The sequence below is a fragment of the Condylura cristata genome, unplaced genomic scaffold (genome assembly GCF_000260355.1).
Source record: "Condylura cristata isolate star-nosed mole 26May11 unplaced genomic scaffold, ConCri1.0 scaffold00006, whole genome shotgun sequence".
NCBI classification, from domain to species: domain Eukaryota; kingdom Metazoa; phylum Chordata; class Mammalia; order Eulipotyphla; family Talpidae; genus Condylura; species Condylura cristata.
The window spans coordinates 51,437,802-51,460,803 of record NW_004567107.1 but is presented as its reverse complement, the minus strand read 5'-3'; the positions used below and the strand labels follow the sequence as shown (position 1 = coordinate 51,460,803).

At 35.7% G+C, this 23,002-nt stretch overlaps 1 protein-coding gene across 3 annotated transcripts in view; it reads left to right on the top strand.

The window, feature by feature from the left end:
* The window catches only part of BNC2 (basonuclin 2), a 395,304-nt gene that overhangs the window by 299,832 nt on the left and 72,470 nt on the right, over positions 1–23,002 (top strand). The window lies entirely within an intron of this gene.

The window sequence follows — 23,002 nt, the reverse complement described above, 5'->3', positions numbered from 1 at the left end:
GGGATTGAACGCATGGGGAAGTGGCTTTAGCTTCTTAATGCTGTGCTTTAACCCGCTGCGCCACCAGGGAGGGCCAAAACTGTCTTCCTTTTAAATGAATGAAGATTAGCTTTGTCCCTTGTATATGTGAATGGAGAACTATTTTTTTTCACTTGCAATACATGATTTACCTTAAAGAAAAATCAAGGAGGTGCTTGGAGAAAAAAAATATTCTTTAACGAAGAAAACATGCAATTTATCATTTAAATTAAGGTACATAAGCTGTTATGCTTAATAAATGGCAATATGTTTCATTTTACCAGTATTTCCATTTTATCATATAGAAAGACTAGATAAAGAAAGGAAAAATGAAGAAGGGAGGTCAAAATTGTTTAAAATATCTGGTTCCTTATACTTACGGCTTTACAGCCTTGTTTACAAATCAGATAGTTGCACAGTTAGATGCTCTATTCTTACACTATTATCTGTTTCATATTCATGGTCATTCTCAATACTGTAAACAGGACAACTGTAAAACAGGACAACTGCCTGCCATAGTCTCAGATCAAGGAAGAACATTTCTTCTGCTTCAGAGTTGCTTACTCTGCCAGGCACTAGATAATAGAGAATAATAGGAACTTGTTGATTAACTCTTGGTGTCCATAGCTCTTGACACTTACAGAGGTATTTCACAATGATTTACCTAATATATTGGCCTATGGATTAGATAGAGCAACTTTATTAATTTTGTTTTATAGGTTATTAACCTAAACTTTAAACTTAATATTGATGACAAAGCTAACAGTATACAAATCTAAGTACTCAGATTTTTATATTATATCACATCTAATGTTTATCTTTAAATAATACTTGTTTACTATAAGAATTTTAAAAAGTCACTTAACATAATTAGTTATTTGATGGTCACATTCAAAGTCTGTCTGTGTCATGTAGACTCAGATGGTATTAAGAACATTTAGAAGTCAGGCATTTTTTATAGTTACGTTGAAATCTATATTACTCATAAGTGGCTATCTGAAAATCTGATTTTTAGATTGTATGTCTCGCTAATAAAACTCACTTCTATAAAATTTGCCAGCTGCTATAGGAAGACCCATAAAGCATTCATTTTAACTCTAGTAATATTTATCATGCTTTTCTTCTCCTTGCTTGTATTTATAAGATTTCTGAATGGTTTGCTGTTTAGTTTCAATGTATTTCCTTTTAGTAGATGATTTACAATTAGCAGTAATGTTGAAGAATGTGATGTTTGCTTTACATTTATAAAACATATTGAAAGAATGAGATTGTGGATGTAGCATGTAATACAAATAAGCAGATTTTTATTCCTGTGCAGATTTAGTTTTAGGAATATGATTATTTGATTCATCCTGATTTTTGTCTAAATAGATACTTCTACATGTTTAGGCAAAAGTAATTTATTTCTCAATTCTTCATATATCTTAACACCTATAAGCTGTTTCTTTCATTGGCTCTGATTTAGAAACATTACAGTCTTATGCTTTTTATTCCTTAGGTGCATGTATGTCATAGATAAATTGACAGTTTTTAAAAAACACAAAATGAGTTGCATGGCTAGAATCTTTTACTAATTTATGATAAACACAGAATAATCTAGACATTTAAAAAATCATTAAAAACTCCCATATGCTTGTGACTTAATATTGTGTTAGATTCTAGAAGCTTCTATTTCCTGAGCACAGTACAAATCACATATTTCATTTGTCATATCTAATGTCTTTCATATCTGGAAATCATGCTCCCATGTTATGTTTTACAAGACTTCATAAAAATAAGTGATCCAAAAAAATTTATAGTTATTTTTAAAAATCTGTCATAGTAACATTATCTCTCTCTTCTTTTTGCCTTCCCAATGGGTTAAATGGGACTATAAACTTTAAATGGGTGTGTGTTTTTAAATGAAGTCTAAGTTTTGACACTAGACAGACATCTATTATTTGGAGAAGCTAGTGGTATGTTGGTAAATGCTTTACAACAGCTGTCTGAATGAAAAAGGCCTGAATTGCGGTGTTGACTGATTTCTATAGTGAAAATTTTCCACTATGACTAACTTAAGCCTATCAGCACAACACTGAGCGAGGTGTTGGGAAGAGATGTGTAGTAGCTCACTACTGTGTCATGTTTCCACCATGCCAGATGCACAGAGATGCATAGGTAGTAGTGAAATAATTAGGGTGGATGAGTTTTGAATATCTATTGACCTTATTTTTAATATCCTTTCTTTAATTGTAAATTTATACAATTTCAAGTTTTAGTAATGTATATGTTTGACAACCAGCTTACAAGATAAGTGAGCCTTTCCTTGTCAGCCCTCAGGGGCCAGTGTGCTTACTTAGCACACCACTTTGGGGCCATTTCCTGAGACTTGGAGGTTGGGCCCCAGCCTGTACCCATAGTGGAGGAGGACATACTCTGTCTTCCTACACATGGTAAAATGGCACCCATTTTCTTTTTAATTCAAATTATATTATAAGCACTTGGTCCCATAAATATTGCTATTTATTATAAGGCTTGAATAGAAATAAAATACCACAGTTTTAATAAGGACTGAGAAAAATTTAAGATTTTATTACAAGAATTCTATGTAATTCTTTTTCTGTGTCTTTTAGCTATTCTGTAACTCTCAGTTAAATATTAAAAGGTAAAAAGTTTTATCTTGAATTCCCATTTGCAGTCAGTACCTCAAAAGTCATTCCAGTAACAAGATTTGCTATTTGCATTCATTTTTGTCGACATAATATATAGATAATATATGTTTAACATGATGTTAAACATCATGTAGCTGTGTTCTTACAAAGAAAATAAACTGGAGTCTTTAAAAATTAATAAATGTAATAATTGTTGATGAATTACTACTGAGATAATGGAATGACTAGTACATAGTTGAAGAATCTGATGCAAATAATGGCAGGGTTTTAAATGCATTTGGTTAAACTTTGCTGTTATTTAAAAAGAGAAAAAGAGGTGAATCCTCTTCCTGTATTGATTGATGTTGGCAACTTACACATGCTGTTACTCAAGCATTTTGATTAAAATTATATGTTAAAAATATAATTGATTCCTTTCGAGGAATTTAAGGGATCTCTAGACAAATTCATTTAGATGGCTTGACAAATCTCTGGTGTGCATGGTTAAGAAGAAAAATAGGGCATATTTTGTGTATAACCCTTTGAGTATTAATTCTGACCAGATCAAACTGTAAATAATGTTAACTGTCATAAAATAAACACAACCAGGGTTTACACCATATGTTTTATAATTATTTTTTGCAACGTCTTTTTTGTGTGTGTTTGTTTTTACTGAAATGGAACCTACTGATAGTACTGTGAAGTTTTGTTTATATGAAAGTAAATTACACTTGTACTTTAACAAACTTAGCTTCACAAACCAATGTCTCTAGGCAGTTCTTGTTTTAAAAAATTAAATGAAAGTAAAGCTTTTCTCTTCTTTTCGCTATGCCCCCAGAAACAGTCTTAAACCAAAATCTGCTGTAGTATCATTGTGCTGATTTTTTGTTTTTGCACAAGTGAAGGAAATATCTTTGGAATGCCACCCAGAGCAGTGGAATCCCCTAACCACTAACTTGCAGAGTGCATTTGCTTAAGTAGCTCTGGAGTGGCATTTTAAACTGAGGCTACTGTGGTCTCCTAGTTTGTTTTTTTGTTTTTTACCTTCCTGCTTGGGAGTGTTTAACACTGTCAGAAGTAGAAGCTCAAAGCTCCTTTAGAACATTTAGGTAATTTTTAAAACTGTTATTATTTTTATAATCACCATCTTCTCTTGATCTCAGGGGAGGCGGGGAACCTTGATTGTCTTTAATAGAGTGTATGAAACTGATAATGCCAATGGGAGGTGGGTGGCAAGTTTCATAATATGCCAGCCTCCTCTTGCCCCCTCCCTGCTCATTGCTAAATATGTCTCTTGGCAGATCTGACAGTATCCATAATTACCAGGCACCATGAGCCCTGACTGCAGACACTTCTGCATGACACCTGTCCAACTCTTGCTCTTCTGCATCTTCTCGTGTCTCGGCTTGCTGACTGGCCTCACGTCAGAGCAACAGTCTGCCGTTAGTGAACTCGTTTCTCTTGTCAATTTTTCAGACACCAGAAGTTCTGCCCACACAGTTTACAAAATACACAGTGGTTTGTGTTGCAACCTTTCACATAGTAGGCATTTCATAAACTTGGGAATGAATGAGAAAAGTTCGTACAGACAGTTCTGTCATTATGCTTTCCATTTCCCACGTTAAGTGCCTTTCCTACCCGTGACAGACTGGCTTCCTGCAAGATAATCTTTTACGTGAAACCCTTTTTTGATTTCCTTTTTCTCTTAAAGGCAAGGCAAGGTTTGCTTGATTTTTATAAATGCGTGGGTAAAAGAATCCAGGAAACCTTGTTTGACTTGGATAGTAGTTCTCATGTTAGGGGCAGAAATCAATAGAGAAAGGATACAATGATTTTTGGAACTTCTGTTCCAGAATGTTTCTATGAGGCGATGATATGGTTACTGAATCTTGTTAGTGGGAGAAAATAGGAAGATGTAGCAGTGTTCAGTATAAATCTCTACAAAGAGAAGAATTATGGAAAGGAAAAAATGAACAAGTAGCACCAACTTAGGGTCCAGATCTAAGAAGAGTCAGTGATATCTTTGTTTTTGAGGGAAAGCTCAAAGAATTTGGGTTTGGTGTTTTTTTGTTTTTTGTTTTTTGAAGAAATGACTTTCAGGGCCCTCCTTGGTGGCACAGTGGGTTAAAGCACTGCACTGAGAAGCTAAAGCCACTTCCACATGAGTTTGATTTACGCCCACCCGGAGGTGACCACATGGCGTGGCAGACCTCTCCTGACCCACCCGCTGCTCCTCTCAGCAGTGTACTTTGTTGATCTGCCTGTTCTGCTCCCCACTCTGTCTCTGGTGAAGCCTCTCGCCACCCCTGAGCCTCTGGCCCAGTTCTGTATGTACAAAATAAATAAATCTTTAAAAAAAAAAAAAAAAAAAGGAATGACTTTCAGGTGCTTGTGGGAGATTGAATCAAAGATTAAATTCTTTTTCAGAATTTAATTTTGTTTCAAATTTATGATACTATTTATTTCTCTTGCACTAAATAATCGGTAATGAAGGTGTGAATGAACCCTTTTATCTCAGCAAAGACCAAATGAAGAGTTAAGTAAAATAACTTGAGGAAATATAAAAATATATCTAAACTTCTTTTGAAATAGGTGCTATTATTGTTTTTTATGAAATATAATACAATATAAAATTGAAGCATTTTATTAATGCATTATATTTGTGGCAAAGCAATAAAGGATCTACAGGGGGGTATTACATCCACTTGTGTTGCAAATCTCTGGAACCTCTGAATATTACTTTATTTGGAAAATTGGTCTATGAAGATGTGATTAAGGGTTTTGAGCTATGGAGATAATCCTGAGTTATCTGCGTGGTCCTAAATTGTATCTTTCTAGGACAGAGAAATTTGGGACAGACACACGAGAAGATACACAGACAGAAAGTGATGTGGAGATAGAGGCAGAGATTGGACTGATATGCCTGTGAGCAAAGGCTTGTCTACAGAGTGAAAGCTAGGAAAGAGGAGTGGGGCAGACTACCTCCCAGTGACTGGGTGTGCGTACAGCCCTGCCAGTATCTTGGTGTTTGATTTAAAGCCTACAGAGAAGTTAGAAAACTAATTTTTAAACTAATAACGTTACAGGTTTGGTTTGGTTTTGTTTTTAATAACAGCTCTAGGAAATTATACAGGCTTCCTTCCATGTTGGTTAATAGAAGCCCATAATCCTTTTTAACTTTAATATAGTTTTCCATTATGCTACTACATCATAATGTATTTCAATAATCCTCTATTTAAAAATACATAGGTTTCCATTATTTTGATTTTACAAGCATTGATTAAGAAATAAGCTTATATATACATACATGCTCCATGTGCATTAATGTGTATGTGTGTTTTTGCAGAATAAATATCTGGAAATAGGATTTTCAGGTCAATAGTTTCTTATACAATTGTATTTTGAATAGATAGAATATACACACAGATATCCATGTTGTTCAGATGTCCAGTTACCCCCCTTAGATTAGTTTATTTGTTATTATTGTTAGTTGCATAATTATTTAGTTTCTTGTATTTGTATATCCCTCCAGAGATAGTCTATAACTATGTACATATATTTTTTTATTATTTTTACACAAATGAGTAGCTCACATAGTTTGAACATTTTATCTCTTACTCTTTTTTTTTTGTTTTTTCCCCTACATAACAGTGTTAGGGAGAGAACAACTGTATTTATTGCATTTGCTCATTGAGTTTGTCCTGTGTGTCTCCAAAAAGTTTATAGTATTTGTACTCTATTAATGATATGAGACTTCTTTTGTTTTCTAAAATGAGATCAGTTTCTAAAGACCACTATTTTTTCTTTACCTTCACTAAAGTGCTCTTATTGTACAGTGGTATCAAAATCCATATGGTCTTAGGAATTTTTAGATCATATAGAAATAAAAATACGAAATTTGGTTAAAGATATTATTACTCATAGATTTTTCAACTCAATATATATTGAGCTTTTAGGCCTTTCAGAACATTGATTGAGAAAAATAATTTCCACTGTCGATTTTCTCAGTATTAACACATGATAGTTTTCATGTGTTCATGGACCAGAGTCATGAGAGTAGCACTTAGTTCATGGACCAGACTCATGAGAGTAGCATTAATACTAGTTCATAGCAAACTACGTCATGCTTACTAATAAATGATATGCTACAATTTTACTTCATAATTATCTTAGATAATAATTATTCCAGTAATTTTATTTTTTAAATCAAACTTTTGGTTTTTCTTTTTCTCTTTTTTCCTTCAGATTTTGCTATTCCAACATGACGTCAGTATCCCCAACTTTAGTTTACTCTTGAAAATACAAGATATGTTTGGTATCTGTTCTGTCATTAAAGACCCCAGAAAAAAAATTACAAACCCATCATCATTATTAAGAACCATAATACATCTTGTGATTATCTCAGCCTTTCTCCACCTCTTTCCTCAGTTGGGACATGACAGTCCTTTGCAGCATTGCAAGGTCTCATCTCTCCTACCTTAATTTGCAGTGATGCATTGCATTTGGGTGACAGGCATTTGTTCGTGCTTGAATAACCCAAGATTTGAATTCTACAGTTTGTGGCATCCATGTAATGCTTAGCAGTAGGTACAGCTGTTAACTATTCACTTAAAAATAATCTTTTTTCCCTCTCAACCTGTCTCCCAGGTAGTGTACCTGTCACCATTAATAACTCTTCGGCAGCTCCCTGGTGATTTGACCCATCAGTTGTCTTTCACAGAGGAGTGCTGCTTTGGCCTGCTATTGAAACTTATGTAGGTTCCTTCAGCTATTCAGTCACCTTAGTAACTGTATTGTTGCAAGGCCCCTGTTTGTGGGAAGTTGTGTTGTTGAACTCTGGAGGCAAACAACTGAATACCTTACAGAATTTGAGAAAAGTAGCATTGTAATTGGTGCTGTCAATAAAAGACCTCCCACTGAGACCGCACACAGGTAAATGGGTGGTGGTTAGGAGACTGGGAAATGGATGATGAAGACAATATTCCTGTCTCTATGGTGCCACACTGACATTGACTGTTATGGGATTTTCCATCATCTTCTCATCTTTGCAAACTTGCGGTTGATGTCCTTGATCTGGCTAGTGAATTCATCAGATGTGGCATTCTGCTTGTGACGAAAGGTTAAGAATATATGGCTAGTAGCTATAATTGAGTAGATGGGAACTGCCCCTTAAGAAGTCCTTTGGCAGTTTTGTGGTTCCTCCATTTGGACGTGTGCTCACTTGCCTCCAATATCTATGCCAACTCAGGCTGCTTTCAGTAGTGTACCAGCTAATTCCTACCTGCCTATCAATCTCAATTTAGCTATCAGTTTTCCAGGAAATTGCTAGTCTGTATCCAACATTGGCCAATCACTTCAAGTATCCATATGGCCATTTTTATTTAACCCTTACTATTTTCTAGAGTAATTATACTTAAATTTTTTGATGAATTGTTTTTAGTGTTTATTATATCATATTCTGATGACATGATAGAACCTCGGAAATTTATGTTAAGAGAGTTTATTTTTTATGAACCCACTTTCCACTGACACTGTGGTCACATGGAAGGACCCCACAGTTATGGGGATTACTTTCTACCTTACACTATGTTGGTGCCAGGTACAGATAGAAAAACATTTTGATTACTTATTTCCCTTTTAATGGGTGATTAATGTTACACAGTTCTTTATCTGTATAGAATTATTATAGACATGACTTAGGAAACTGTAGAGAGTAAGGTATCATATTACCCTAAAAAATCATTAGAGTGTATGTGAGAATTATCCCAGTATTTCTGGACAGACCATGATTTTGTAATAAGTTATCCAAGGAGGTAAATCAGTTTGACATTGCATTGATTAGGTTTTCATTTGGAAGTGGATTCACCCTCCACCTGATATTTCTTTTTTCATTTCACTGAATATAATGTAATAGGAAACATTCAAATGTCTGATACCCAGAACAGTGTCATAAAAAAAAGTGTGTGTGTACAGTGTATTATATATGTTATATAGTATATACGAGTATACATTTTTATATATGCATATTATTTTGTATATTTGTGCATTTTTCCTTATTTACACACACCATGTGGTATTACCTATTTATGTATAATTAAACACAATACTAATCTAGAAAGCCCAAAAAGAGAGAGAATCTTAAATGTTTAGGGAGGCTCAGAAATAAGTTACAGCTCAGAATGAAGCCTTTTAGTTTGCTTTTAGAAGGGCTTGGGCAAACTATGCCATAAAAATTCAAATCTATCAAATAAAGTGATGGAAAAAAATTAACATAAGTTAAAGAAGTAGTTTAAATCTCAAAAGTGATAGACCCCTTTTTAAAAGAAATGCTTTTAGTTAAAAAAATAAATTATACAAAGGACTATAGCTGAAAGCACATCTTTGATGTTCCAATTCTGGAAATGGTCTATGCATGTGAAGCATACATACTCTTGTATCTCAGTAATAAAAATGGGGAGGGTACAATGAACACATTATTCCACACTTTTCTTATTTTTCCTTAATAGATCTTATAAATAATTTCATATCAACACATAAAAACCTCCCTCACCCTTTTGGAACAGCTGCATTACATAGATGTATCATTATTTATGTGTCTATTCCCTTACACACTGATAGGCTGAAAGACTAGGTTGAAATGAATTTTTGATTTTTGGCTTTCTGATATAGGTGATAAAGGATTGGGACAAGTGGTAATGGCATTGATTTAATTTGCATTTCTCTTGATAAGGAAGGTTGACTCTGTGATCATTTGTCATTTCTTTTTCCATTTTTCCAGAACATCTTTTCAGGCTCTTAGTATATTTACAATGTCATTATAAATCCTTTTTCTAATTAATTTTTAACACTTGTTCAATTTCCTAAGGAAATTTGCCTGTAATTTATCTACATTTTAAGTATTTGCTCTTAGTTGGTATTTAGCTCTTTGCTTTTGATTTATTTTTGCCTTGCAAGTATTTTTCTTAACTTTCATGAGATTTTGTTAACCTTTGACAGACTTCTGATTCTTAAATCTGGTTTAGGAAGAACTTCCAGTCTTTAAGACAAATGGAATGGTTCATTTTTACCTACAAGCATTTTTATGCTGTATTCATATTCACTGAGTTTCCTCTTTTTTGAATACTGTTTTTAGGCACGAGTTTTGTTGTGTTTCTTGAAATAACAAAAGTATGTTGCATACAGATTCTTTTTTCATCCAGTGGTGTGTAATTTCATGACATTTGATTATTTAAAGTATATTTAAAAATTCAAAGAATTTACTATAGATGCAGAGTCCTGATGAACATAGGTTACTTAATATAAATGTTAGTAATTTTTAGGTATGATAGTGAATGTATATTTAATAAAAATCAACAACAACAACAACAACAAAAAACCAGAAAACTACGGAAAGTCTAGTCATGGAGATTTTTTTTTTTTTCATCTGAAATCTCTTTAGGGCATTTCCCAGAAATGTATTCATAGAAACCCTTTCTAGTTGCAACCTGATTTCCCCTCTCCAACTAGCATACTCTGTAACTCTGAAACTACTTAAGTACTAGGGCAAATGAAGGTTGAGTCTTAAAATTCAACTAGCTCTAATAAATGTACTTCCAGGTGTCTACAGTAGATCATACTCTGCACTTCAGTATGGATTTCTGTCATTAGCAACCAGGACTAACAGCCTTAAAGGCATCAGCTTGTTCCTATTGACTTCAACATTGTCTTTTTTTCATTTGTTGAATGATTATTTATTGAGCAACTGCTATATACCAGATACAATATTACTATCCTTATGATGATTAGCCTTCCTTATGCAAAGTGTTTTCACCTCAAGTCTGCCCCAAGGAAGAACAAGAATAGAACAATTTAGTTAACACACAATGGCGTTTCAGTTTTTGATTTTGCCAGTTAGTTTTCAGGTGAAGATAAAGTCAGTTTTTAAATATAGCACAATTGCAAAGAAATTTAGTCTTTTCTATTCTTTAGCTAAAAAGTTTTTACATTAATTACTTTTCCTGTGTCCTATTTTGAAGAGGGCTTAAAAGGATTCATACTTAGTTGTTTTCCAAAGTAACTTTGTGTCCTGACAACAATCGCTTGTTCTACTTTTCTTGGTCTCCTGATCAAGTGAAAAATAAAATAATGGCCTGAGACTGAGGGAGGAATTGTTGGGCATCTAACTTTTGTAATGGGATTTAGACTCATTTTTATTTCCCCTTTATGGATAAGCTTGATAGGTGACTTTATATTTTTCTGGGCAGTTAGGAGTTAAAAGGTTTCCAGTTTTGGCATTTTTAGCTGCTCCTCGGGAGAGTATAAAGTGCCTGTGGAGTGGGTCCAAACCAGTGGATGTTTAATAAGAGAATGAAAAAAAAAAATACTAGCTAGCAAACATTCTTAGGTGCTTTACTTGCCTTGCTTTCTGTTGCATTAAATAGGTAGACAGGTCAATAATTGTTGTGCTTTATAGTTTTTAACATTTACGCATACAAAAAAAACCAAAGACCTAAAAATCTTTAAATGACCCTCAGGCCTATTGGCTCCACTGTTTAATTTATCAAGTCTCTGTCACACCCTCCCCCCCTTCATGTAAAAAATCCAGAGGGAAGTGTGAAAAGCATCAGAAAGTCTCCTTTATGCCAGTTCAGCCTTTTAGTCGTTTGCCAGCACCTTCATCTCTTCATATGTTTCTAGCTTAGGTCTAACATGGAACAAAAACCCGACAGCAATGGAGACCAGATGCCGGTATTTCTTCTCTGTCACTTGGCTGCTGAGCAGATGGAAGTTATATCAATCGGGCATGCTAGGAGGAAGAGGCCGTGGCAGCCAGCATGTGGAACTGGGGCTGAGTGACATTTCTGCTAATGTTTTGTCCTTGTAGAACATTATGCTTCCTCTTTGCTTATGAGCTGTGGTTTTCCTGACTCAGACGAGGTTCCAACTCCAGCTGGAATGGCTGTCGCTCTTCCCTTCGCCCTCTGCCCCCCTTTTCAGGGAGTGCTGGGAGCTACAGAGGAGTAGTGGGCCTGCACAATGGAGCTCTTTATTAAATAGCTGACATCTGCATGCAGTGCACCAAAATCACCTTCGCCCAAGCAGAGGAATGCACTGGGCATTACTAGTCACTTTTTGTCTGGTGTGCTTGTTTGATTTATATAACCAATGAATACGTCTGGCAAAGGAGGACGTTGAACATGTTATTGGAGGGAGGGAACCTCTAATTTTTTCCAAGAAGCATTGTCACAGACAGACCTAAAATATGAGTATTTAAAAGCAATTGCAGCCATCACAGAGATTTCTTGCTGTAGCTTAAAAACATTTAATTGTACTCTACCCATTTTGTTTAAATTAAGAAGATCAGAAAACTCAACTCAATGTAGGGAGAAGTGGAGTTTCAGTGCTCCTGTCTGTAAGTTGGTTGGAAGTGACACTTAAAGAATCTCGTGGTGCAGACTCTTTGGAAGAAAAACATGAAGTACAGGTTTTAAAAAACAAAGGTATATATAATAACAAATAGTTGATGATTTTCTATTTCCACATCTCCTCCAAAGAAAAGTACATTATTACCTTTTCATGTTATAAGAAGTATATATACATGTCAGAAAAATCACTGCATTTTCTGCCCTAATGATTTAAACCATTTATTTGTTTGTGGCAAGTATATAAGCAAATGCTGCCATGTTAATAATACTTTATACAGAAAGGACAGAAGTGGTTATGAAGCACTGCAAAGTTATCTACTATGTCCTCATTACTTTTCAGTCAAATTCCTTATTTCTTGGTAGAAATTGGACTTAAGATTTTGATTTGTTGTGATTGGGTTGCTGACCGATTAAGAAGAGAACACAGGACCAAAGAGTTGGAGAGAACTTGATTATTTTTGCTCCTTTCTTCTAGAAATCAATTTCTGTAAGAATTGATATAAAAAAATTGCCATTAATCTACAGGGGTAAAAGCAACTTCTGGCAGTTCTCCAGATATTATACATTGGGTATAACATATCATGAGTTTTACAGAAAACTCCCAGGGATGCCTGCCCATTTCTTTACCGTCAGGAACCCTAAAGCTTTGCTGTCGGTTTGACATAGCTTTTAACTATTTTCCTGCCAGCGAAGTTTCTCCTTATGTGTTACTCCTTGGTGTGGTCATAGCCCCACAGCTACCTGAGGATCTAAGTGAACATTTGTAAATGGTAGACACAGAAGGGGGTAAAACACTTTTCTTAGCATATTGGGAGAAAGTCTAAAGTCAGTTCTGCTTGGAGAGATTGTTTCAAAATTGTTGGAACTTGCTTGGTTTTTCTTTGTTGTTCTCCTATCCATGCATGTACTGTATTGCACACAGGCTTCTTAACTATAATATCATTTAAGCCTGGTGTATAGAGCCAGGATAATGTAGCTTGTGCCAGTAGCCTATGTATGTACCGTGCAATCTGGAGCTAAAAATTTATTCTTCAGTATGTATACTTTAGTACTCAAGAATGAAATAAATTATTTAATGGTGTTGTGTGGATAAATTTACACTCACATATATGCTATTCAGATAATGTCATATCTCTTGCACTCCAAAACTCTTGCCATCTGAACTGGGATTGTCTAAACAAAGGAACAATGATAGATTTGGATAGCAAGAAATGTTTTTATACCCAACTTCATACCCTACTCCAGAAGAACGGGTATCTCTTGCTCTCATTTCAGCTTATATTTATACCAGTTCTTTTATCACTGAGTTTTATATTTCTTCCATTTTGCCTTTCAAAACTTTGGTTCTTTCTTGTTCAAGACTTTCTTCTTTGCTTTTCTTCTTTCAAGATCATTTCCTATTATGAAGCAGAGCCCTTTCCTGTTTGCTTTCTTGTGACTCTCATGTCTGGAATGCTTCAAGGTAGAAGAACCAAGTATCTTCCTGAGGCAGTATTTTGGGGGGTGATGTTGAATAGTCTAGAATGATTGTTATACTCTTGGTTCCAAGCCTCATTGAGAACCATAGAAGATGCTTCCTTTTGAAATCATAGGCATGAGCACATTCAACCAAATGGAGGAGTAGATGTCATCCTGTGGAAGTCAGATTATACCCAGAATCTATGTATGCCTATTCTTTAGGCATTCCCAAGCAGAATTTTTTAAGATAATTTGATTTCGGTCCTTGGATTCTAGACCAAAGTGTGTTTGACTGAGGGATTTGTAGCACCTACCCAAGCCAAGGATGTCTGCTGTTGTCTCACAGATATGATCATCTGTCTTTCCTCTTCTGGAATGAGGGTCATTTGGCTCTGTCAAGGAGGAGGTGTAGTCTTTGACATTATATATCCAAGTCTAATTCTGTCTCTTCTCAGATGTATGAATGTGAACAAATTTTAATCTCACTTTTTCTTTCTTTAAAATTTAGATGGTAACATCTACCTTAGAAACTTGCAAAAATCAGACCTAAACAAATAGAGTGCAGGGCACATAAAGAAAAACTTCACAGGTAGCAACTGTTCTCGTTATTACTTTGCTAACAGCCATAGAAACCTTGACTAGTCTTCTGATCTGTCCTCTTAGGTTAGCTTGGTTGGCAGCATCCCCAGGAATAACTAGAATGTGCTGTCTTTTGAGTGCAACCACTTCTATTACAGCTAATTAGCAACTGTAAAACAAGAAACTCCCAGGAGTGATGTTGCCTATTCCTGTCCAAATACATACTTTTCTGTTCTTAGAATTCCTACATCTTAAGAGGAAGTCACTTCCTAAATCTGCTATCAAGGATTATTTGTGTCACAATCCCCTAACAGCAGAAAGGGTCAGTTCCAGTCTTTTCAGACTTAACATTGGCTTCTTCAGAGTTTTTGGTTCTGGCCCTTAGTAGGGCTTTGCCTCAGAATCACTCTCTGATACCTACTCCCCCCACCCCTTTGTTGGTGGCACAAACCAAGGATTGTATTATGCAAATGAAGGTCATTCTTCTGAGGGACTAAGAGTCTCCAGTCACTACTCTTGATTTTGATTTTTAAAGACAATTGAAGGGAGTGGCAGCAAATAAATAGTGCATTCCTCTTTATTTAAAGGAAATGTGGACAAAGCTGTTGTTTATGTCTCTTAAGATTAATGTGACAGTTTTGGCAAACACATCTCATCTTAAGGATATATGCTGATGATACATCTGTGTTTTTTCTTGCTTGACCCATCAAACTCTATGATAGAGACATTGGTCCTATAGCTTTGTGGAAATGTTACTTTGGTCCCTTTAGATCTAAAATTGCATATAACAGATTTTAAGTGAATAAGATGAGTAGTAGTAAAGTGAGATACTGCCTTTTTGCATAAATGCTATTTCTGTTTTATAATTGTTTCCACTATAATATTCTTTAAACATTCAAGCTGCACAAATGAATATATCGTAGATATTAAAATCAGCCTTTTATGGCTCTACCTCCCCAAATTTACTCTTGTGCAATCTGGTGACTTCTACTAACCAATTTGTTGATATTCCTTCCAAAGTTTGCAAAAGGATTTGGTACAAACCTTAGCAAGAGATATTTGTGCCAATAGCTATTTTGTGGGTATACATGTTTCAGGTATGGTTCAGAATTACATTATTCTATAATATATTGATCATTTTATACACCATGACTCCTGTTTCCTATTTGAAATCAGAATATGTATTTTTTTTTGAAATTTATTTATGCATACAGAACTGGGGTACAGGCCAAAGGTGCAGGGCTGGTGAGAGGCTTCACCTGAGACAGAGTGGGAAGTAGAACAGGCAGGTTTCCATGAAGTACACTGTTGAGGGGAACAGTGGGCCAAGAGAGGTCTGCTACATCATGTGGATCACCTCCAGTGCTGTGATGAACTGATGTTGAAGTGGCTTTAGCTTCTTAGTGTTGTGCTTTTAAACCACTGTACCATCAGAGAGAGCCCAGAATATGTATTTTTACATCAAGACTACACTTTTTAAATCTAAAAACTTCAGAATGCTTTTCATTCAAAAATTAAGTAAATGGCATTGGTTTTCTGTGTCTCTTCTAAGCTTTGGAGGAAAGAAATAAACTAATGAACATTATACCACTACAAGTAAAGCCTGCTTTCCATCATAAGACATCAGGTCAAGTGTATACACTTTGAGTTTTTTTAATGTGTCATTAAAATTAATTTCTCGGTGTAAATTCTGGCATATAGAAATACTCCACTTTCCCCTGCTTTCTTTTCTGGCAAGGAATAGAACTAAAATACATCCAGGTAATCAGAACTGGACTAGAATTTCCGGCAGAGCTATACTTTGTAGATCACAAAAACTTGAATACAGTAAGGTGAATATTGCATTAAGTGTCAGTATTTCCATCTGTATTTACACATCCTTGCCTTTCATTTTGCTAAGATTGACTAACATTTAATTGAATTGTTTGTTTTAGAAAGGAAAGAAATTACCTTATAGGGGTATGTGAGCTCCTGAGGCTTCTCAGCTGGAAGCCTAGCCAAGTTGCCCTCCTCTAAGCAACTGCTTTACTCCTTAACACACAGATTCTTATACACATCAGTAAATAACTCTCAATAAATTGGAATCTTATCTCAATCTAAAGACACCACCATCATTATGGGGGAATGTGGTTAGTCTACAAAGCCTCAGTCAGTTTAGAACAACACAGCAGTATCCAAACTTTTTGGCTTCGTCTGGATATTGTTACTGTGTGTTGCTGCTGCATTCCTCAGTACCATTTATAGAGTGATTTCTTAAACATTGGTTATGTCACAGTACAACTGGCCAGTGTAAAGCAGCTGTACTATTTTTCCTCAGAATCAAAGAACATCTAATTAGTTTTTACCGCATTTAGCATTAGAATCACCTGATTGTCATATTACATACATGGAACAATTAGTATTAAAGGTGCTTTTGCAGACAAATTCAGTTTGTGAAAACTATTTGGGTGAATCTTTTCTATTCACCTTCTTATGAAGGTGTAATAATTAAGATCTCATATGCGATTTCTCCAAATTACTTTGGATTATAGGGTTTAAAAAAAGAAGAAGCAGCACATGTACTAAATTGAGTTTGTTTTGTATGCTTTGCATATTAAGACTGTGTACACTTAGAAAAAACCATCTGTTGGATATAAAAAATCTAAGTTCTCACCCTGTATCCTGGGGGTGTTCATGGCACTGAGACGTACTATAGGCACCAATGATAAATAAGTAATGTTTATCTCAGTTTATATTAAAAATCTCAGAAGTTTTCTTGAGATTTGCATAATTATCACACATATAACCTAACTACTTTAGAAGACAGGATTAGTGTGTTGCGATTTTTTAAATTCCCTAAAATTATTGGGGTATCCAAGCATTTGACTTGTAAAAAAGTACCTTACAAACACAGATGGCATCATGAGGACATTGCCCACACCAGGTTTGTCTTGGTAGGTTTAAAAAACAAGCTAACATACCAAAAAAAACAGCACAAAGAAAATGCATATTAATGTGGCTGAATATTCATTAGAACCCTGTGGGCCCCGGGACTGGAAGCACAGTAGGCTGTGTGTTTACCAGGCCACCCCAAAGGCGAGAGGGCGCAAGGCACTTATAAACAGTGGCGCGCACAAGCAGTGTTGTCTTTGAAAAGTTTTCATTTTCCCTTGAATCAGCTACAGTCTCTTACTTAAGGTCACTGTAGTTTGCAATCTTTGGCAGAAGACTTCTTCCTTTTTTGGTAGTGGCAGTCTGGCTTTTTTTTCCCTTTTGGAAGTGTTTTCCTCTCAAACTGCCATTATCTTCCAAACCTGTTTCATGTTATCATTGTCAGATGCTTCTTCTCCGAGTTTCTTAGAACAAAAATGTGATGATATATATATACATATATATACATATATATATACGAAATTTTTTAAAGCATAGAATCGAAAGTCATATGGTTATGATTTGAGAATGTCAAGCTTGATTTTTTTTTTTTTCAGAGTTAAAAAAAAAGCGTACCTTTTTCTCTGGGCAGTGAACTCACTGCAGAGACATCAAAGAGAATGTGTACTGGATCAAGGTGATTTTTTTTTCAACCACATCATTGCCAGCTGTGGTGTTTATGATTAGAGGCAGGCGTTCCAGACACCTCCCGAGTCCTCACTAAGCGTCAGATCTTTAACAGGATCCATCCCAACTGAGTGACACTAAACAGACAGCCAGAGGGGAGTTGGTGGGATAGAAGAGTAAAGGGGGTGGGGTGAGGAAGGCTTTGGTGCTTGGTGCACACACCAGCCAGGCTATATAACATACTGCTAATGCCAGGCTGCAGGCTGCCCAGAGGCCTGTAGCATGCCTTTCAGCGCAGCTTTCATTAGCCAAGGGGATGACTAGAGCCCAGAAAACAGTCATTGATCCTTCCTCACTGGGCACTGAGATGTGCAATGTTCAGGTCACAGCCCAGCTGGCTTTGAAGTGGTTCCATTTCACACCACTGACAGCCACAGGCTGCTGGCTTCCAGGAGCTGACACAGTATTTCCTCTCCACCTCTGTGCTCTGCTCCACGCAGCTAACTGCGTGGAATTCCCTCTGGATGTTGCCTCCAAATGCAATATCAACACTTGTTTACTAGTCTTGTTGACACAAGAATTCTGTAAATAGTCAACAATGCTGATAGCAGTGCATGAAGGGGAATTCTCTTTCCTGCTTTCTTATCCCTTATAGGTCAGTGTAACTCCTAGGCAGTTTTGTTAATTTCAGAAACCCAGAATATACTGCCGGTAGCACGAATCAATGCAGTGAGATTGAGCTGATAAATAGAGCATTCTCCAGTGACTGCCATTAAGTAGTACAAAAAAAGTGGTTCAGTTCATAACTAATCCTTTTCCATTGTGAAAGGAAGTTCCCAAAAGTGTCAGGAAATACATCATTTGGTAACAGATCCTTGTGACTATGGAAGTTATAATTATTTAAAAAAAAATCATAGAATAACAATTAAATAAACATTGTTTACCTATTGGATGGAAGGGGCAGAAAAATTTGCATATTAACTCAAAACATTTAAAAGAGAGAAATAAAGTTGAATTTGATTTCAAAGGGTTAAAGAAAACAGGCTGGTACAAGTTGTTTTTAAGAAACTCCTTGATTACCAGTATTTTTGCTTTTTCTTTAAGTGTTATCTAAGCAGTTGACAGGACAGGATAAAAAGCAGGTGGTAAAAGTATGGAAGATTCTGGGATATTGGTACTACCTATGGGAATAGTACCATATTCTTCCTGCTGTACGTTTCCATGTCTTCTTTTCTTTCATTTTCCTCCAAACAACTTTTGGCTATTCATACATCATCACCAGGTGTGTCTGGGCATCTGTCTTTGAACTGTAAAAGACACATTGGTTCTTTGGACAGAACAAAGTGTGAAACTCTGAAACCAAACTAATCTCAGACTGTATGGCCTGGGAGCAGTAGCAGCAAACATAGGCTTTCTAGCATGAGCAGGTAGAGTTGCCATGTTGGCTCGTGGTACACCTTTAATGGTTGGTACGAGTTTACAATTAAGATTCCCAACTTAGTGGGACTTTTGTGATACCTACTGGCCTTGTGTCATTATCCCTACTTTCAGGTTACATACAGAACAAAGAGGCAAGAGATGTCCATATGTCTGGGGGATTCCCACTTGCATGTTAATAACATTTTTGCCAATATTCTTAAGAATAGCATTAGCTTTGGACTTTCTCAAAGACCTGTTATTTCATATGACTCAAATTCCACTGTGAAATAGAATAGTAGCCTAACATTTGAAATCTTCTGTTTTAGTAACCCTTAATAAATTTCCCTTAAGAAGCTCTTGGTTGTTTATTTTTTACTATTTCACCTGCAGCTAATAACTGTACATCACCACTGCCCTTCTGATTCCTGCGTGCTGGCTGCCCTTTCCATCTAGGCTTGTCCAGACTCTTGCATGACTCCAAATAAAGCGAGCATCTTTCAAAGAGTCAGTCTGTTTGTCTTCCCAGTGCTGCCTCCCTCTCTCTGTTTCATCATACTGGAAAAATCTCTTGATTATGAGTAACCTTTCTTCAAGTCTTAGACCCTCCTCTTCATAGCACTTATGTCCTTTCATACAGTTCCAGAATTTTGAGGGGGAAATAACCATATAATACTTTATGCCAATCACTAGTTGACTTTATTCATCATTCAATTGTTTGTAAAGAATTTACCTTTGAAAACCTAATCTTACACAAACAAAATTAGTTGTGCTCTTTTCCCAAGGCTGTCCTTTTCTCTAGGCTAATATACTCACTAATTAGTGTTTAGGGTGGCTTTTTCTATGATTAAAAAAATTATTATGTTTTCATATAAAGCTAGAGGTTTTTTTATAGAAACCCTTTAAACATCAGAGTTTTAGATTGTGCTAAAATACGCAGTTACCGGGTTCCAACATTGATATAAATGCATAGAGTAGAACAACAAAGTAGTTTTATTTGATGTTCCTTTGTCATCCTGCAACAAGTTAGTTCAGTAAGTTGTTTATTTAATTACATTGTTGCCCAGGTTCTATTTTATTGTTTTTTTTGGCCTTTATTAGTATCCAGAACTGCTCTGTGTCAGCATTATCCCATTTTATAGGTTTTGCAACAGAGGCAGAAGGAGGATCTCCTTAGTTTGATTGTGTGTTTCTTGGTATAAGGATTATTGCCACTTAAGATGTCATAGTGTCCTAATTAACATCTTTCAGACTGCTCAGAATTGTACTTACTACAGGTTGCAGAAGCATAGTTTTAAAAAGTGCTCAGTTCTATTTATGAGAAAGAAAGTTACATCAGCAATTTGATGGTTTAGCAACCTTTCTAGTATTAATTTTCCCACCACTTCAAGGAAGGAGAAAAAGTCTAAATGTTGAGGAGGATAGTTTCGTCAAGTTTTCTTAGAAGAATGAGTGTTGTCTGTGTGTGGATACATGCACGTGCACACACATGCAGAGGCTGATTTCAAACAGAAATGAAAATAGGTCCCACATTAATCTCCAGTTCTAAATATTTGTGTAAGTGTCATAAGTATAATCACAACGAAATTTTTATGGAGAGCATTGAATTTGAACCTGAGTATTTTAGTAGATTATTAACAATACTACATATGTTTTAGTGTTGTGTTGTGTTTGTTTCAGTGAAATAATATTTGTGTAATATGGGGAAAGTGCCTTTGTTTAGCAGCAAAAAAGATTTGCTATTTCTACTGCTGGAGTTAGATTAAATTTTGTGACTGAGAAATCATTTACATTAAATCAAAGCTGAGGTGCAGTGAGCTCCTACTTTTGCCCTTCCTTCTCCCTGACTTTTGAGGAACAAGTTGATTCTTGACAGACCTCATATACAAGTTAGGGAGAATTTTAATGAGAACTTCACACTTTGGGTCAACTGGAAGGAAATGTGCTACTTTTCAGCATATAAATTCCCACAAACTCTACTCAAGTTAAGGAAAAAGTGAAGCTGGCTATTTTAGTGAAATTTGCACTTTAGCATAACATATCACCTACAGCAGTGAATCCAAAGATTTCATCCATCATCCATTGATAAAATTTGATAATATCTGCAGACCTGTTCAGTGTCCTCTCTGCCTTCCGTAGCCTGTAATGTGCATAGTGCCAAGGAGGATTCAAACATTTGAGACGACTTTTAATTTCCAAACTAGGAAAAAGAAATTAACCAAGTTTTAAACCTTTATTTTAAAAGCTAGTGCAAACTTACACAGTATATCTAGTTCTGGTGGGAAACAGTGACTTTCTCCTACCTAATGATAAGAAAGTAAGATCAGAGAAAGAATACTTGAAAGGAGGTGAGAAAGGTAGTATCAATATCCCATAGCTGTGTTTTCTGCCTTGCTGTTTTTGCGATTTTATCATACAGTGCTATTAAGTGAATCTCCCTATCTTCCTTTCATAACCAAGCATGTGTCTTTCCTTTTAATAGCTGCAACGCACCAAATAGACAGAAAGGAAACCAAGATGAAGGCCTAGCAAGAGTCTCTGCACCTAGTGATGAAGTTGGACGTTTTCTTTTCTGTAAAGATGATTAATGACCTGTAAATTAAAACAAACAAACAAACATCAGCTTCTTTAAGACAGCTTGAGTGAATGTGTGGCTAGCACTTCCTTGACTAGCAGAGGTCTCCCTGACCTCACTGGTGTGCTGTGACTCACATCTTTAAGGGGGGATGGATTGTTCCTAGACAATTTCTCTGATATCTGAGGGTATAAGCAGGTTTCTTTAGTCATTTGTTTGACACCATAGGAAAAATAGTCTAACCCATTTAAGATGTGTAAACAGACTAGAATAGTCAAAAATACAGCACTTATTCAAGTTCACCTTCAACTCAGAACCCTAAATCTGAATTGTAAAAGATGTGCCAGCTGATCATTACAGGTTATAAAACCAGCTAGGTCACCATCTCTATTCCTTAGAAATTGATAAAAGACCTCATCATCTTCTCTTAAGTGATATTATAACTTAGAGCTTTGGAGGCTCTTTTAAAGTAGCCAGTGATGCTGCTTTCTGTGGTGATGGCACACAGGTGAATCCATGAGGATTACAATGAGACAGAAAAATGGACAAAATGAAGAATGATGTAAAAAAATTAAATAAATAAGTAAATAGAAACAACAATATATATATAATGTTTTCACATCTTAAATGGGTTAGACTCATATATATATATATATCATACACACACACACATAATCTTTTCTGTGTTCCCGAATAGAAATTATACAGGTTTTGGACCTCATGCTTTAGAGTGGAACTCAAAATGTCCACATCAGCCCCTTTATTCAGGTTAGTGACTTTGACTTTTCTCGTTTTAAATTATGGATACTATGGACGTGCTAAAGCTAAGAGGTTGGTTTTTTTTTTTTTTTTTTTTTTGTAACTTTAAAAAAATCCACAGAGGAACTTGTTTCATTTTAGAAAACTGTGACATAGTATGGTTGCCAAATGTTTCCTACCAATGTTGTTGGGAAAATTTATTGAATAACTTATGTGTGCAAGATACATTGCTATCTTTCATGTCCTAAAGGTTCATGGAGGAGCTGTTCTCGGTGAAAGCTATAGTATATTTACCAAATTGTTGACATCAGTAAGTAGAAATTTATGTGTTAGGATTTGGGGTCTTAAATGTAAAATGACCTATAACAGAAGGTGACAGCACCAATGACTTTCTTCAAAAGTAACTTCCCAGTAGAGGTATGACTAGTGCTAGGTATTGAAGGTGACAAGAGGAAGTGATGTGTGAACGTGAGTGGGCATTCTAGGGAAACAGGTGTAAAGTTTTCAAAGCATAGACAGATCGGATAAGTAGACACTAATGAGGAGAAGGCAAATGGAAAGAATAAAAATCTGATAGTTGAAAAATGACGTTGTTGTGTGGGAGTTAGTGTGGTGTGACAAGTCTG